General features: G+C 43.1%; 1 protein-coding gene across 2 annotated transcripts in view; it reads right to left on the reverse strand.

Annotated features, from left to right (window-relative positions):
• Nucleotides 1–15,100, reverse strand: part of PSPC1 (paraspeckle component 1) — a 119,417-nt gene that overhangs the window by 12,738 nt on the left and 91,579 nt on the right. The window lies entirely within an intron of this gene.

Here is a 15,100-nt window from a genome sequence, read left to right on the forward strand (position 1 = left end):
TTCACATATTTTACCAAAGGGAATAAAAGAAAGAAGAGAACGTATTAACAGACAAAAGAAAATTCTAGTTATAAGCTTTCACAATACTAAAATCATATTGAACAGGAATTTGACTTGAGAAGCAAGTGCTGCTTTGTTTCTTAATACCCAACCACCCCATACGTATATCACCAAGCATACAAACCATGAGATAGAAAGATTAGTTGTGCGATATGAACTGTGTGACTGATTTAGGATGCTAAGACCAGGTGGAAAAATAATGCAATTTATAATCTGAATGATTCAATCTAAGACAAATGAAAACTATTAGACACTTACAGTGGGGCAGAAAAGTATATAGTCAGCCACCAATTGTGCATTCTCCCACTTAAAAAGGAGAGAGGCCTGTAATTGTCATCATAGTATACCTCAACTATGCAAGACAACCCAAAAAAAAAAATCACATTGTCTGATTTTTAAAGAATTTATTTGCAAATGATGGTGGAAAATAATTACACTGCTCAAAAAAATAAAGGGAACACTTAAACAACACAATGCAACTCCAAGTCAATCACACTTCTGTGAAATCACACTGTCCACTCAGGAAGCAACACTGATTGACAATCAATTTCACATCTTGTTGTGCAAATGGAACAGACAACAGGTGGAAATTATAGGCAATTAGCAAGACACCACCCAATAAAGGAGTGGCTCTGCAGGTGGTGACCACAGACCACTTCTCTGTTCCTATGCTTCCTGGCTGATGTATTGGTCACTTTTGAATGCCGGTGGTGCTTTCACTCTAGTGGTATCATGAGACGGAGTCTACAACCCACACAAGTAGCTCAGGTAGTGCAGCTCATCCAGCATGGCACAACAATGCAAGCTGTGGCAAGGTCTGTCAGCGTAGTGTTCAGAGCAAGGAGGCGCTACCAGGAGACAGGCCAGTACATCAGGAGACGTGGAGGAAGCAGATAGGGTGGGGGTGGGGCGGTGGAGGGGTCGGGCAACAACCCAGCAGCAGGACCGCTACCTCTGCCTTTGTGCAAGCAAGGAGCAGGATGAGCACTGCCAGAGCCCTGCAAAATGACCTCCAGCAGGCCACAAATGTGCATGTGTCCACTCAAATGGTCAGAAACAGACTCCATGAGGTTGGTATGAGGGCCCGACGTCCACAGGTGGGGGTTGTGTTAACAGCCCAACACCATGCAGGACATTTGGCATTTGCCAGAGAACACAAGGATTGGCAAATTCGACACTGGCACCCTGTGCTCTTCACAGATGAAAGCAGGTTCACACTGAGCACGTGACCGACTTGACAGAGTCTGGAGATGCCGTGGAGAACGTTCTGCTGCCTGCAACGGATGCTTTAGTCCAGGTCTAAGAGGACATCCCTCAGGAGACCATCCGTCACCTCATCAGTAGTATGCCCAGGCGTTGCAGGGCAGGAAGGTCATACGGGTACGTGGAAGCCAAACACACTACTGAGCCTCATTTTGACTTGTTTTAAGGACATTACATAAAGTTGGATCAGCCTGTAGTGTGGTTTTCCACTTTGATTTTGAGTGTGACTCCATACCCAGACCTCCATGGGTTGATAAATTGATTTCCATTGATAATTTGTGTGTGATTTTGTTGTCAGCACATTCAACTATGTAAAGATGAAAGTATTTTATACGATTAGTTCATTCATTCAGATCTAGGAGGTGTTATCTTAGTGTTCCCTTTATTTTTTTGAGCTCAATAACAAAAGTTAAGTTAATCTCAATACTTTGTTATATACCCTTTCATGGCAATGACAGAAGTCAAACGCTTTCTGTAAGTCTTCACAAGGTTTTCACACACTGTGGCTGGTATTTTGGCCCATTCCTCCATGCAGATCTTGTGATGTTTTGGGGCTTTCGCTGTGCAACACAGACTTTCAACTCCCCCCAAAGGTTTTCTATGGGGTTGAGATCTGGAGACTGGCTAGGCCACTCCAGGACCTTGAATGTTTCTTATGAAGCCACTACTTTTTTGCCCGGGCAGTGTGTTAGGGATCCTTATGCGGAAAAACCCAGCCACGTTTCATCTTCAATGCCCTTGCTGATGGAAGGAGGTTTTCACTCAAAATCTCACGAGACATGGCCCAATTTGTTCTTTACTTTACACGGATCAGTCGTCCTGGTCCCTTAGCAGAAAAACAGCCCCAAAGCATGATGTTTCCACCCCCATGATTCACAGTAGGTATGGTGTTCTTTGGATGCAACTCAACATTGTTTCTGCTCCAAACACGACGAGTTGAGTTTTTACCAAAAAGTTCTACTTTGGTTTCATCTGACCATAGGACATTCGCCCAATACTCTTCTGGATCATCCAAATGCGCTCTAGCAAACTTTAGACGGGCCTGGACATGTACTGGCTTAAGCAGGGGACACGTCTGACACTGCATGATTTGAGTCCCTAGCGGTGTATTGTGTTACTGATGGTAGCCTTTGTTACTTAGGTCCCAGCTCTCTGCAGGTCATTCACTAGGTTCCCCTGTGTGGTTCTGGGATTTTTGCTCACCGTTCTTGTGATCATTTTGACACCACAGGGTGAGATATTGCGTGAAGCTCCAGATCGAGGGAGATTATCAGTGGTCTTGTATGTCTTCCACTTTCTAATAATTGCTCCCACAGTTGATTTCTTCACACCAAGCTGCTTGCCTATTGCAGATTCAGTCTTCCCAGCCTGGTGCAGGTCTACAATTTTGTTTCGGTGTCCTTCGACAGCTCTTTGGTCTTGGCCATAGTGGAGTTTGGAGTGTGACTGTTTGAACTTGTATCAGTATGTCCACAACCTCAAACAGGTGCCATTAAAGGAGTTCTCCAACTGAAATAGGTTATCCCCCGCTGTGCCTGGGCTGTGAAACTATACATAATAAACTTTCACTTACCTGCCTACGATCCCCCGTTGTTCCGATATTGCCGCCCGTGCTCCGGTCCCCGTCAGCTTCCTCTTCCTGCGGGTCGGTGACTTCACTCTGCGCTCAGCCTATCAGCGGCTGCGATGGGACATTGCTGCGGCCACTGATAGGCTGATCGCAGAGTGAAGTCACCAACCCACAGGAAGTGGAAGAGACCGGGACCGAAGAACGGGATGGTGATATCGGAACAACGGGGGATCGTAGGCAGGTAAGTGAAAGTTAATTATGTATAGTTTTACAGCCCGGGCACAGCGGGGGTTATAAGTTATAGCTTAGAGAACTCCTTTAATATACCTCCTCAGGTAACGAGTGGAGGACAGAGGAGATTATTAAAGAAGTTACAAATCTTTGAGAGCCAGAAAACCTGCTTGTTTGTTGGTGACCAAATACTTATTTTCCACCATAACTTGCAAATAAATTATTTAACCCCTTAAGGACGCAGCCCTTTTTCACCTTAAGGACTGAGCCCTTTTTCGCAATTCTGATCACCATCGCTTTACGAATTAATAACTCGAAAACGCTTTTACCAAATATTCTATTCTAGTTTTTTTTGTGACATATTCTACTTTATTTTGGTGGTAAATTTTCGGCGTTACTTGCATCCTTTTCTGGTGAAAAATCCCAAAATTTCATGAAAATTTAGCATTTTTCTAACTTTGAAGCTCTCTGCTTGTAAGGAAAATGGATATTCCAAATAAATTATATTTTTCTTCACAAATACAATAAGTCCACTTTATGTTGGCATCATAAAATGGACATATTTTTGCTTTTTGAAAAAATTAGAGGGCTTCAAAGTAGAGCAGCAATTTTAAAAAATGTCAAGAAAATTGCAAAATCTGAAGGGACAGATGTTACAGAACTACAACTCCCAGCATGCCTGGGCAGTCTAGGCATGCTGAGAGTTGTAGTTTGGCAACATCTGGAGGGCTACCGTTTGGGCACCACTGTAACAGTCGTCTCCAAACTGTGATCCTCCAGATGTTGCAAAACTACAACTCCCAGCATGTCCAGACAGTCTTTGGCCGTCTGAGCATGCTGGGAGTTGCAGCCTGGCACCCACTAGGAAGGGCAGCAGTAAATATCGCTTACTGCCCCCTTCCCCCCCCCCCCCCCACGTCGTTTCCCTACCTAAGCCTGTCTTCAGCGATGATCTGCGGTCCCCACGAATCTTCTCCACATGTTCCCCACGACATCCAGGGGTGGGCAGGACAGGGGGGTTGCCATGGCAACCCACTGTCCTGCGCTGCCATTGGTCAGAATCAGTTCTGACCAATGGCAGGAGATAGGAGGAGATCGCAGCACTGCGACCTTGCTCCTATCCCTCAGGATGATAGGGGGTGTCACTGACAATTCCGATCATCCCTATTTTCCGGGTGATCGGGTCACCAGAGACCCGATCAGCCGGGAATAGCAGAAAATCACATGTCTGAATTGACATGCGATTTTCTGCGATCGCCGACATGGGGGGGGGGGGGGGGGGGGGCTCGGGTCTCAGGACCCCCCTCGGCGGTCCGGTCCCCAACCGGCTAGCGGCGGGGACTGAAATTCCCACAGGCGTATGCATACGCCCCACGTCCTTAAGGACTCGGGATGCAGGGCGTATGCATACACTCGGCGTCCTGAAGAGGTTAAAAAATCAGACTGTGATTTTATGGATTTTTTTCTCATTATGTTTCTCATAGTTGAGATATACCTATGATGAAAATTACAGGCATCTCATCTTTTTAAGTAGAAGAATTTGCACAATTGGTGGCTGACTAAATACTTTTTGCCCCACTGTACATACAACTTTCACCATTATTTTAGGTATGTTTTTAGACCACGCCCCACAAACAAGAACCCGTAATTTGTGTAATAGTAATAACTGAAAGGAAAAAAAAACAAACACAAACTCATAAAACATTACATAAGAAAGTAGTATTACCTTCCAAAATCTCTCCTAAGATGGTTTCAGACACTGAAAGCTGCCATGGTTTATGGCAGTATAGTTGGAGTACAGAAAATTCATATGAACTTCAACATTAAGTGTTTCACAGGGGATAAGCTAAAACAAATAATTCCTAAGAATAATGTAGAAGCAGGATGAAAAGTGTTTTTTTAAGTTGAGATTAGTCATGCCACAGATATATGCTATAAAACATTCAATTGTAGTCCTGTATTGTATATATTTACTAAGAAAAACAGAACACAGTTGGGCATAATCCATGAGTTTTTCAACATAACCTCTTTCAAATGTCTTCAAATTATGCAGATGGCTGTATTTGATCTGATGCCTTAATATTATTGTATTCTTCCCCAGAAGTTTGCTTTTTAGAGAGGATATGTTGCTACCTGCAGGCAACACATTCTCACGTCTAGGGCTTTATAACACAGTACTGCAGACATGTCCATAAGATGTTATATTAGTTTCACAACTTGGATACAGAAAAAAATGTATGAACTTCTCTTTCTTCTTAATATCTTAAAACAGGCTCCTGTTACTTAAAAGTGGTGATCCATTATTTTAGAGCAGCATATTCTTATGCCGAAAAGCAGTGCACTGGAGGTAACTGGAAGACCTCTTAACACCACATAAAATGTATCTTAGTTACAATGATAAATGCACCTATACTGGTGAACCATGTTAGCCTGAAATGCATTTTTTTTTAACTATAATGTACAACATGAAACAAAAGTTTCCAAGATGCAAAGTGTTGTGCAGCTGCACACAATGCGCAAATGTGCCAAAAGTAATACAAAACATGGCAAAACAGACACTATGATTACAATGGTAGAAGGTTTACAGAATTACAAGAATAATTGGTGAAAGTTCTCCCCTGTATTGCTTCAGATGATGTCAGACCTGCTGGGGAACGCCCCTTCCCAGTCTGTGAATCTGACTGAGCAGAAAATACAGAGTAATATCAAGGTAGAAAACTAAAAAATAATAAAAATAAACATAATCATAAAAATAGAGGCAGAGGGTGGTTTATCATGAAGGGGGCAGTGAACTGGGAGGATTATAAAATTTAACAAGATCATGAGAGGACTCAGTCTACAAAAAAATTCTGGATCCATAAAGACACATATGGCTACTCATTGGCTTACACTTCATATACCAGGGGATTCTTTCTGCACTCTTGTTCTCTACTTACACACATTAATACTACATGTGTTTTGCTAAACTACAGTGGTTTAGTGTGTACTGCGAGGACCTGAAAATGATTCGTAATGTAATGTTAGGGTTACACACAGCGCATCTGCAGCATATTTTATGCTGCAGATTCGCCTCTGGCAGTCACAGAGCGACTGCAGGGTGAGCTCCCAGCTGCAGTTAGGTCTCTGAGGAGCCAAAACAACTTGGGCAATCTGAAGAGCAAAGGATTTTACAGGCACTACCACCACCATTCTCTACACTTGCAGGATGGCATGAGAGATCTCATACCATCCTGCTGCCAGAGACCACCAAAGCCAGCTCTAGCTTGCAGCTTATGCAAATCACAGCCCCTCACTGCAGCATCAGTAATGTAACAAAGGGTACGCCCATCTGGCGGAACCATGGATTGTCAGATGGGGGTACAAAAAACTTTTTGTGCATCGGTACTATACTTGTTTTACACCATTCACCGCATGAGATTAACATTATATTTTAATAGTTTGTACAATTTTTTATGCTTTTATACTAAATGCATTACATTTGAAAAAAAGAAAAAAGGTGGGTTATTATAAGCTTTATAAGGGGAGGGTTTTTTTTATATGAAAAAAGATACAAAACCATTTTATTTTATTTTGATGCAATCATTAGATCGTATTTATTGAGCAATACTATTACATAGTATTGGTCAGTTTGGTAATCTGCTGGTAGAGACTGCTGAGTCAGTGAGTCTGGATGCTTGGAAGGTAAAAGATGCCACTCCTTTCAGAGACCTAGCAGTATTTAAGAGGTTAATGATGGACATAAACATGATCAGTGATGTCAGTTGTTAACTTGAGTGGTGGCTGCTAATAGAAGTAGTCACTCACAGTCTACGAAGTGAGCGCAGCTCCTGTACTCGCTTTAATAGACACACTGCACGGTGCAAAGTACCTTTAGGTCTGTGTGCGAAGGACCAGGCAGTCCTGGTGTATGTTGCATTTCCTCTAGTGGTTAAGCAGCTATTGTTCAACAGTTCAAGGTTACAAAATTATAAAACAGGTCTACATAAGGTTTGGGCATATATTCATCAGGATCCCTATTATCCTCCCAAACGCATGACCCAGATGTATACAACTTATATTTTGCTAAATTCTGTCAAAATTCTAAACTATAATTTTATGTGCTTTTAGGTTGACAAGTGTAGCTGCCTACAATTTTCGAGGCTAAGGTACATTGTCCAAAGGTATGCTAAAAAAGAGATCTGTATATGTGTTAGTCACAGCCAGTTAGGATATTTTTTGAATACATTTTCAAACCAAATCTAATATCACCATTGGCATGCGTTCTTGGATACATGGGATAAGTCTTGGAGGAGGACTGTATAAAATTAGCCATACAATTTGTTCTTTATCAGGCACATAAAACCGTAGTGGCCCATTGATTAGATAGTTGGGCTTCCACAATAAGGAAATATCTGGATAAAATAAATACTATAGTAAGGTTGGAGTTTATAAGAGGACAAATGCATGGACTTAATATAATAAGATTTGGGGATTACTGAGAAGCTATCATGGGATGTACTCCCTACTCATTGCTAATGGGATTATGTTAGGTCGACGTTAAAGGAGTACTCCACCCCCGGACATCTTATCCCCTATCCAAAGGATAGGGGATAAGATGTCTGATCGCGGGGGTCCCGCTGCTGGAACGCTGGCTGAAGCACTGGAGGCTCGTTAAGTCACGGCAGCGGCCCCCGGGACATCACACCACGCCCCCTCAAAGCAAGTCTATGGGAGGGGGCATGGGCGTGACATCACAAGCCTCCGGCGCTGCATTGCCAGTGCACCGGAAGACTGGGGTGCCGCAGCGGAGATTACGAGGGGTCCCAGTGGCGGGACTTGCACGATCTGCCATCTTATCCCCTTACCTTTAGGGGTGGAGTACACCTTTAAATACTTAAGACTGCTTTTACTTGTGCAACTCAACCAATATGGCTACATTTGTTGCATTACGTATAGGTTATGGACACACATACAGACACAATACACTGCACTATACACCCAGTTCCAAATTATTATTTAAATTCCATTTAAGAGTCACAAAGATTAAATAGTTTGTTTTTCAGTTTAACTCATGGATGGCATTGTGTCTAAGGGCTCTTTTGATCACTGAAAACAATCTTGGACACATATGATAATTAGATTGCCAGGTGAGCCAAATTTAAGGAAAAACTACTAAAGGTGGACATTCCACATTATTAAGCAGACACCATTTTCAAGCAATATAGGGGGGAGGGGGGGGGGAACAAAAAAAAAAGGATCTCTCTGCTGCCTGAAATAGTGAAATAGTTGAATGCCTTGGACGAGGTATGAAAACATTAGATATTTCACGAAAACTTAAGTGTGATCATCACATTATTAAGAGATTCTTAGCTGATTCAGAGCACAGGTTTGTGCAGATACAGGCACATTGAGGGAGATTTCTGCTAGATCCATGCATTGGATCAAGAGAACAGCTGCTAAAATACCATTACATAGCAGCAAACAGATATTTGAAGCTGCTGGTGCCTCAGCAGTCCCGCGGAAATCAAGGTGTAGAGTCCTCTAGAGTCTTGCAACTGTGCATAAACCTTCTGTTCACATGAAGACTAATTTTCAAACAGTCCTGTTCACTGAAGAGTGATGTGCAACCCTGGATGGTCCAGATGGATGGAATAGTGGATGGTTGGTGGACGGCCACCCTGTTCTAACAAGGCTATGAAGTCAAGAAGGCAGGGGTGGAGTCATGTTTTGGGCCAGAATCATGCAAAGAGAGCTGGTCGGCATCTTTAGGGTCCCTGAAGGTGTAAAGATAACCTCTGCAAAGTATGTGGAGTTTCTGACTGACCACTTTCTTCCATGGTACAGAAAGAACTGCTTTCCGTAATAAAATCCTCTTCATGCATGACAATGCACCATCTCATGCTGCAAAGAATACCTCTGCATCAATGGCTGCTATGGGAATAAAAGGAAAGTCATGGTGTGGCCTCCATCCTCCCCTGACCTCAATCCTATTGAAAACCTTTGGAGCATCCTCAAACAAAAGATCTATGAGTGTGGGAGGCAGTTTACATCAAAACAGCAGCTCTGGGAGGCTAAGCTGACATGTTGAAAACAAAGTCAAGCAGAAACTGTGCAAAAACTCACAAGTTCAATGGATGCTAGACTTGTGAAGCTGCTATCAAATAAGGGGCCCTATGTTAAAATGTAATGTGACCTGTTAAAATGTTAAAAGTTTGATTAAAATAGCTTTTGATTTCAGTAAATATGCTGCAAACACAACAAATTACAATTTTCAGTTCTTTACAACCTATAAAGTGTTTTGAAACTTACTGTACGTAATAATTTTGAACAGTGCATTGTAAGTTTTTTATGTTTAAAACAAAAATACTGTTATCATTAGGAGGTTTGTTCAATAAAATTTGAATTGTACTCCTACTAGTTGATAACATGAGAATTATGCTGACTGTTATTTACATCAATTATTTAGGTAAATGATAAATATAATTTGCATAATAATGTGGAACAGGGTATAATACGAGGTCTTGGATGGGGAAAGGGGAACATGTAGTTTGCTTTGAAACTTCTGTAAAATGTATGTTTGGAAACCAGTTTTCTATTTGTGACGTACTGTTACCTGTATTCCTTCTTTATTTGTAGAAAAAGAAAAGAAAAAAAAAAATAAATAACTTTCCAGCGGAAAAGTTGCTAAGTTGCCCATAGCAATCAATCAGATTGCGTCTCATTTTTTTAAAAGGCCTGTGAAGAAATTAAAGAAGTGATCTGATTGGTTGCTAGGGGGCAACTCAACTTTTTCCCTAGACAGGTTTTGATAAATTTCCCCAATATACTTTCATGAAAGCTATTCTTGTTTTTTTCTTGTTCCAATCTCAAAGGGGGAGATTTATCAAAACCTGTCCAGAGGAAAAGTTGCTGAGTTGCCCATAGTAACCAATCAGCTTGCTTTTTTCATTTTTAACAAGGCCTATGCAAAATGGAAGAAACAATCTGATTGGTTGCTATGGTCTTCTTCCATTTTGCAGAGGCCTTGTTAAAAATGAAAGATGCGAGTTGATTGGTTGCTATGGGCAACTCAGCAACTTTTCCCCTGGACAGGTTTTGATAAATCTCCCCCAAAGTCTTTATATAAGAGCATCAAAACATAAGGTGAGATTTCCAAAACTTGTCCAGGAGATAATTTGCTGAGTTGCCCATAGCAACCAGATTGATTATTTCATTTTTAACAAGGCCTCTGAAAACTGAAAGAAGGGATCTGATTGGTTCCTATGGGCAATTTAGCAACTTTTCCTCTAGAAAGATTTTGATAAATCTCCCCCATTTTCTATGATAAGTAGCTCCTAAGTGCATATACAGTTTAAATGTATCAAACATTAATCCAATGCAAATTGCATATGATCGTATTTACTGCAATAATTGTATGCTGAGAGTACTTACCTGCATGTTTCTTGTTATAAAAGATACCTATTTTGATTCCTTAAGACAAACAATGATGCATAAAGAATGTATAGTGTTCACTGATATGTGAAATACATTTTTCTGACTAATACGAACCCTGGTAAGTAAAATGTAAGTCAAAATTTAACAGCTAATATCTAATACATGCAAAAAGACACAGCAGGATGGAAGGACCTAATCAAAACATTTTTAATGAAGAGCCTCTGGTCCTATACCGCTTATCTTTTAGTAATAAACATTGAAACGATAGTACTACTTGTACGTAACTCCTGACTGGTACCTTGTAATTATAGTGTTCTTCAAAGAGAATACTGACCAAAATACTAGAAAAAAAGGTGCACCCATATTCTGTACATTATTCTACAGATTTTCAGATCTGAGAATGTTCACTTATTAATAGGTTCTGTAATACAGCTGCAAGCTTACATATTTATCCATCACTGAGGTGGAACACCAATGATTATGGGTAGACAAAGTAAGGCTCACATTTGCAATATAAATGTATTCCAATGATTTGACAAAGTTGCCTCGGTGGAGGCCAACCAAGTTTGTTCACATAAATTCTATTGCTCAGGGAAATAGTCACTCAAAATGGAAAAATCCTTCCTTTGATGGGTTCGTCAGAACAGCTAACAAAAAAGGGCTTTATTTTATATTGTTTGTGTGTGTTTTATTGTATGCAATATATCAATTATGTATTCTGCCCTAGATGGTCTTTGAATTTAGAAAGGGCCTTCCCTTAAAAGCTGGCAGAAACCACATGTCATACAAAAATCTAATGTCATACTAATGAAGTCTTTCACACTTTGCTTTTGCTTGTGATGCAAACTGTCTGCTGTGGTCTCCATTAGCCTAACTACCTGTCTGGGGAGGATGCTCTAGCTGGGAATTTAGCCAACTCTATCTCCCTCCCCTTACACCTGCTTGAGTATAACCCCTCCCACATAGTCTGAGTTGACTGAATTCCTGGCTAGAGTGTACACAGGAAAAGGAAGTCAATTACAAGATGTACACCAAACAGGGAGTTGGGCTAATAAAAAGCAGAAGGAAAGCATGAAAAAAAAAAAAAAGGAGTAAAGACAAACATTTACAGATATATTTTTTGTTAATTTAGGTAGATAGTTGACTAACTGTTTCATCGTCAGACAACTCCTTTAAGTTGAGGCCAAATAACTAAATGGTTTGTGAGCAGTATTCAAAGCATCACAATTGACACTGGGGCACAGAGTGTATTAAGACTAGCATATAGGTGTGCCAGGTAACAGGTGTCCATAGTTCTAGTGGACATAAAAGGCCCTATTACACTGAGCAATTATTGGGGAACAGGCTGAAATTGGCCTGTGCAATAAGTCCACAGATCAGCAGATGAACAAACTTGTTTGGCATCATTTTGGCAAGTTAAACGGTCATCATAAGTCATCCACACAACTCCCTTTGTATTAGGGAACATGTGGCCAGTGACATTAAGGGCTGCATGAACAATCCAGTTATTTGTTTAAACCTGCCTGCATGACAGGTGAGCCATGTTAAGGTTCTTCAAATGAGTTCTGATCTACAAGATTGATGCTCATTTAGGGTAAAATGTCAACTATTTTCAAAAAGACCCTAAGGACCCATTCACTGCAGAATATCCCAATCAGTGTTTGGCACATGCTAGGACCACTTTTACATGCACAGTGTCAATTAAAGATAATGCTTATCCAAGCAGAATTTTCCACCGCTGAAATTGTGTTTACGATGCAGCAGTATTCCAACAACAATGGGAGGCTGCTGCACAGGAATTTCCAAGCTGAATTCTTCTGCTGGAAGGTGAATAGGTCCTAACTTTACATCACTTCAGCCAACAAAACATTACACAGTGACCTTAGGCTTGTATACTGAAAGAGGAATACACAATTCATAAAGCTTTGGAAGAAAATCATGTTTAGAATGTAGTTTGTTACAAGGATACAATAGGATTTACTTTACATGTGCAGCCACAAGACTTTACGTATATCACATACAGTAGTAACTCACAAAACCACTGAGGACTTTGTGTAGCTTGTTGTTCTCTGATGATGACTTCTTTATTCATCACTGTAGACAATGAAAGCTTAACAATAAGTTGCACTTGTTCTTAAAAGATGAGAAAATAAACCATTATTCTTAATAATACACAGAACGTTTCAATGAAAGCAGGATGATGCGCTCAGTTAACGTTAAAATAAATCAATAGTATGCAAAAGGGAAAAAAAATTAAATATAAAGAATATACTGGCTTCAAGCTGCATTTGCCATATAGCTAAAAAGCTTTTTAGATAAATGGTTAAGCTTATTGCCCACAATGTTCTCTTAGTATTTGTTTCTCACATCCCTATCATTTTCATACTGTTAATGCTAGAAGTAGTTCAGACACTGAAAATACCTGAAGAAAAAACCAAAAACATTGAGGTCATGTGTGATCATTTACTGTGGTTATAGCCCTTTATTTACTGTATTAAAAGGAAAAAAAATCCAGTGCTGTGCTAATAATGAATTTTAAATTAAGACTATCAGGATTTCAAATAGCAGATTTACAATAGATAACAGATTACTAAATTAAGTAAAGTATATTAGCAGCATAGGGGCGCATTCACATGGGCGGATTTCCAAAAACTTCAATGAGTCCACTCCAGGTTGTCTAGTAATAATGATTGAAATACAATGTGCGAACCAACTGGTTGCGGGTTTCACTCACAGCAGCCCTGAAAGATAGCTGATTAAAGGGAATCAGTCAGCGCCATACCAGGTTTAAAGCTTCAAATAGGTGCTAGGGGATAAGATTAAAGGGGTATTCCGGGCAAAACATTTTTTATCCCCTATCCAAAGGATAGGGGATAAGATGTCTGATCGCGGGGGGGGGGGGGGGGGGGGGGGGGGCTGTAATGTCTGATCCGGAGGTTTCCGAAACTTGAGAAACTTGAGGCCCCCCGCGATCAGACATCTTATCCCCTATCCTTTGGATAAGGAATAAAATGTTTTTGCCCGGAATACCCTTTTAAATGTACCTCTAGTTGTGGTGACTGCTGTTTGTTAAACTGACGGTGCTGTGGAGCAGCACCTACACCCCCCCCCCCCTCCCACCAGCCTTTGACTGATTGACATACATGCTTATAAAGGTCATACAATGTATAGTCACAGGGCAGATGGCAGATATTGCTTTGATTTTAGGATATCTAAACAATAAAAAGTGATGAAAGGAACAATAAAAAGATGCAATAAAAAGCAGGACTTTGTACACTGAGGACAGGCCGGGCTCTGTGCACCGAGGACAGGCCGGGCTCTGTGCACCGAGGACAGGCCGGGCTCTGTGCACCGAGGACAGGCCGGGCTCTGTGCACCGAGGACAGGCCGGGCTCTGTGCACCGAGGACAGGCCGGGCTCTGTGCACCGAGGACAGGCCGGGCTCTGTGCACCGAGGACAGGCCGGGCTCTGTGCACCGAGGACAAGCCGGGCTCTGTGCACCGAGGACAAGCCGGGCTCTGTGCACCGAGGACAAGCCGGGCTCTGTGCACCGAGGACAAGCCGGGCTCTGTGCACCGAGGACAAGCCGGGCTCTGTGCACCGAGGACAAGCCGGGCTCTGTGCACCGAGGACAAGCCGGGCTCTGTGCACCGAGGACAAGCCGGGCTCTGTGCACCGAGGACAAGCCGGGCTCTGTGCACCGAGGACAAGCCGGGCTCTGTGCACCGAGGACAAGCCGGGCTCTGTGCACCGAGGACAAGCCGGGCTCTGTGCACCGAGGACAAGCCGGGCTCTGTGCACCGAGGACAAGCCGGGCTCTGTGCACCGAGGACAAGCCGGGCTCTGTGCACCGAGGACAAGCCGGGCTCTGTGCACCGAGGACAAGCCGGGCTCTGTGCACCGAGGACAAGCCGGGCTCTGTGCACCGAGGACAAGCCGGGCTCTGTGCACCGAGGACAAGCCGGGCTCTGTGCACCGAGGACAAGCCGGGCTCTGTGCACCGAGGACAAGCCGGGCTCTGTGCACCGAGGACAAGCCGGGCTCTGTGCACCGAGGACAAGCCGGGCTCTGTGCACCGAGGACAAGCCGGGCTCTGTGCACCGAGGACAAGCCGGGCTCTGTGCACCGAGGACAAGCCGGGCTCTGTGCACCGAGGACAAGCCGGGCTCTGTGCACCGAGGACAAGCCGGGCTCTGTGCACCGAGGACAAGCCGGGCTCTGTGCACCGAGGACAAGCCGGGCTCTGTGCACCGAGGACAAGCCGGGCTCTGTGCACCGAGGACAAGCCGGGCTCTGTGCACCGAGGACAAGCCGGGCTCTGTGCACCGAGGACAAGCCGGGCTCTGTGCACCGAGGACAAGCCGGGCTCTGTGCACCGAGGACAAGCCGGGCTCTGTGCACCGAGGACAAGCCGGGCTCTGTGCACCGAGGACAAGCCGGGCTCTGTGCACCGAGGACAAGCCGGGCTCTGTGCACCGAGGACAAGCCGGGCTCTGTGCACCGAGGACAAGCCGGGCTCTGTGCACCGAGGACAAGCCGGGCTCTGTGCACCGAGGACAAGC

Source organism: Hyla sarda, chromosome 2 (genome assembly GCF_029499605.1).
Source record: "Hyla sarda isolate aHylSar1 chromosome 2, aHylSar1.hap1, whole genome shotgun sequence".
Taxonomy (NCBI): domain Eukaryota; kingdom Metazoa; phylum Chordata; class Amphibia; order Anura; family Hylidae; genus Hyla; species Hyla sarda.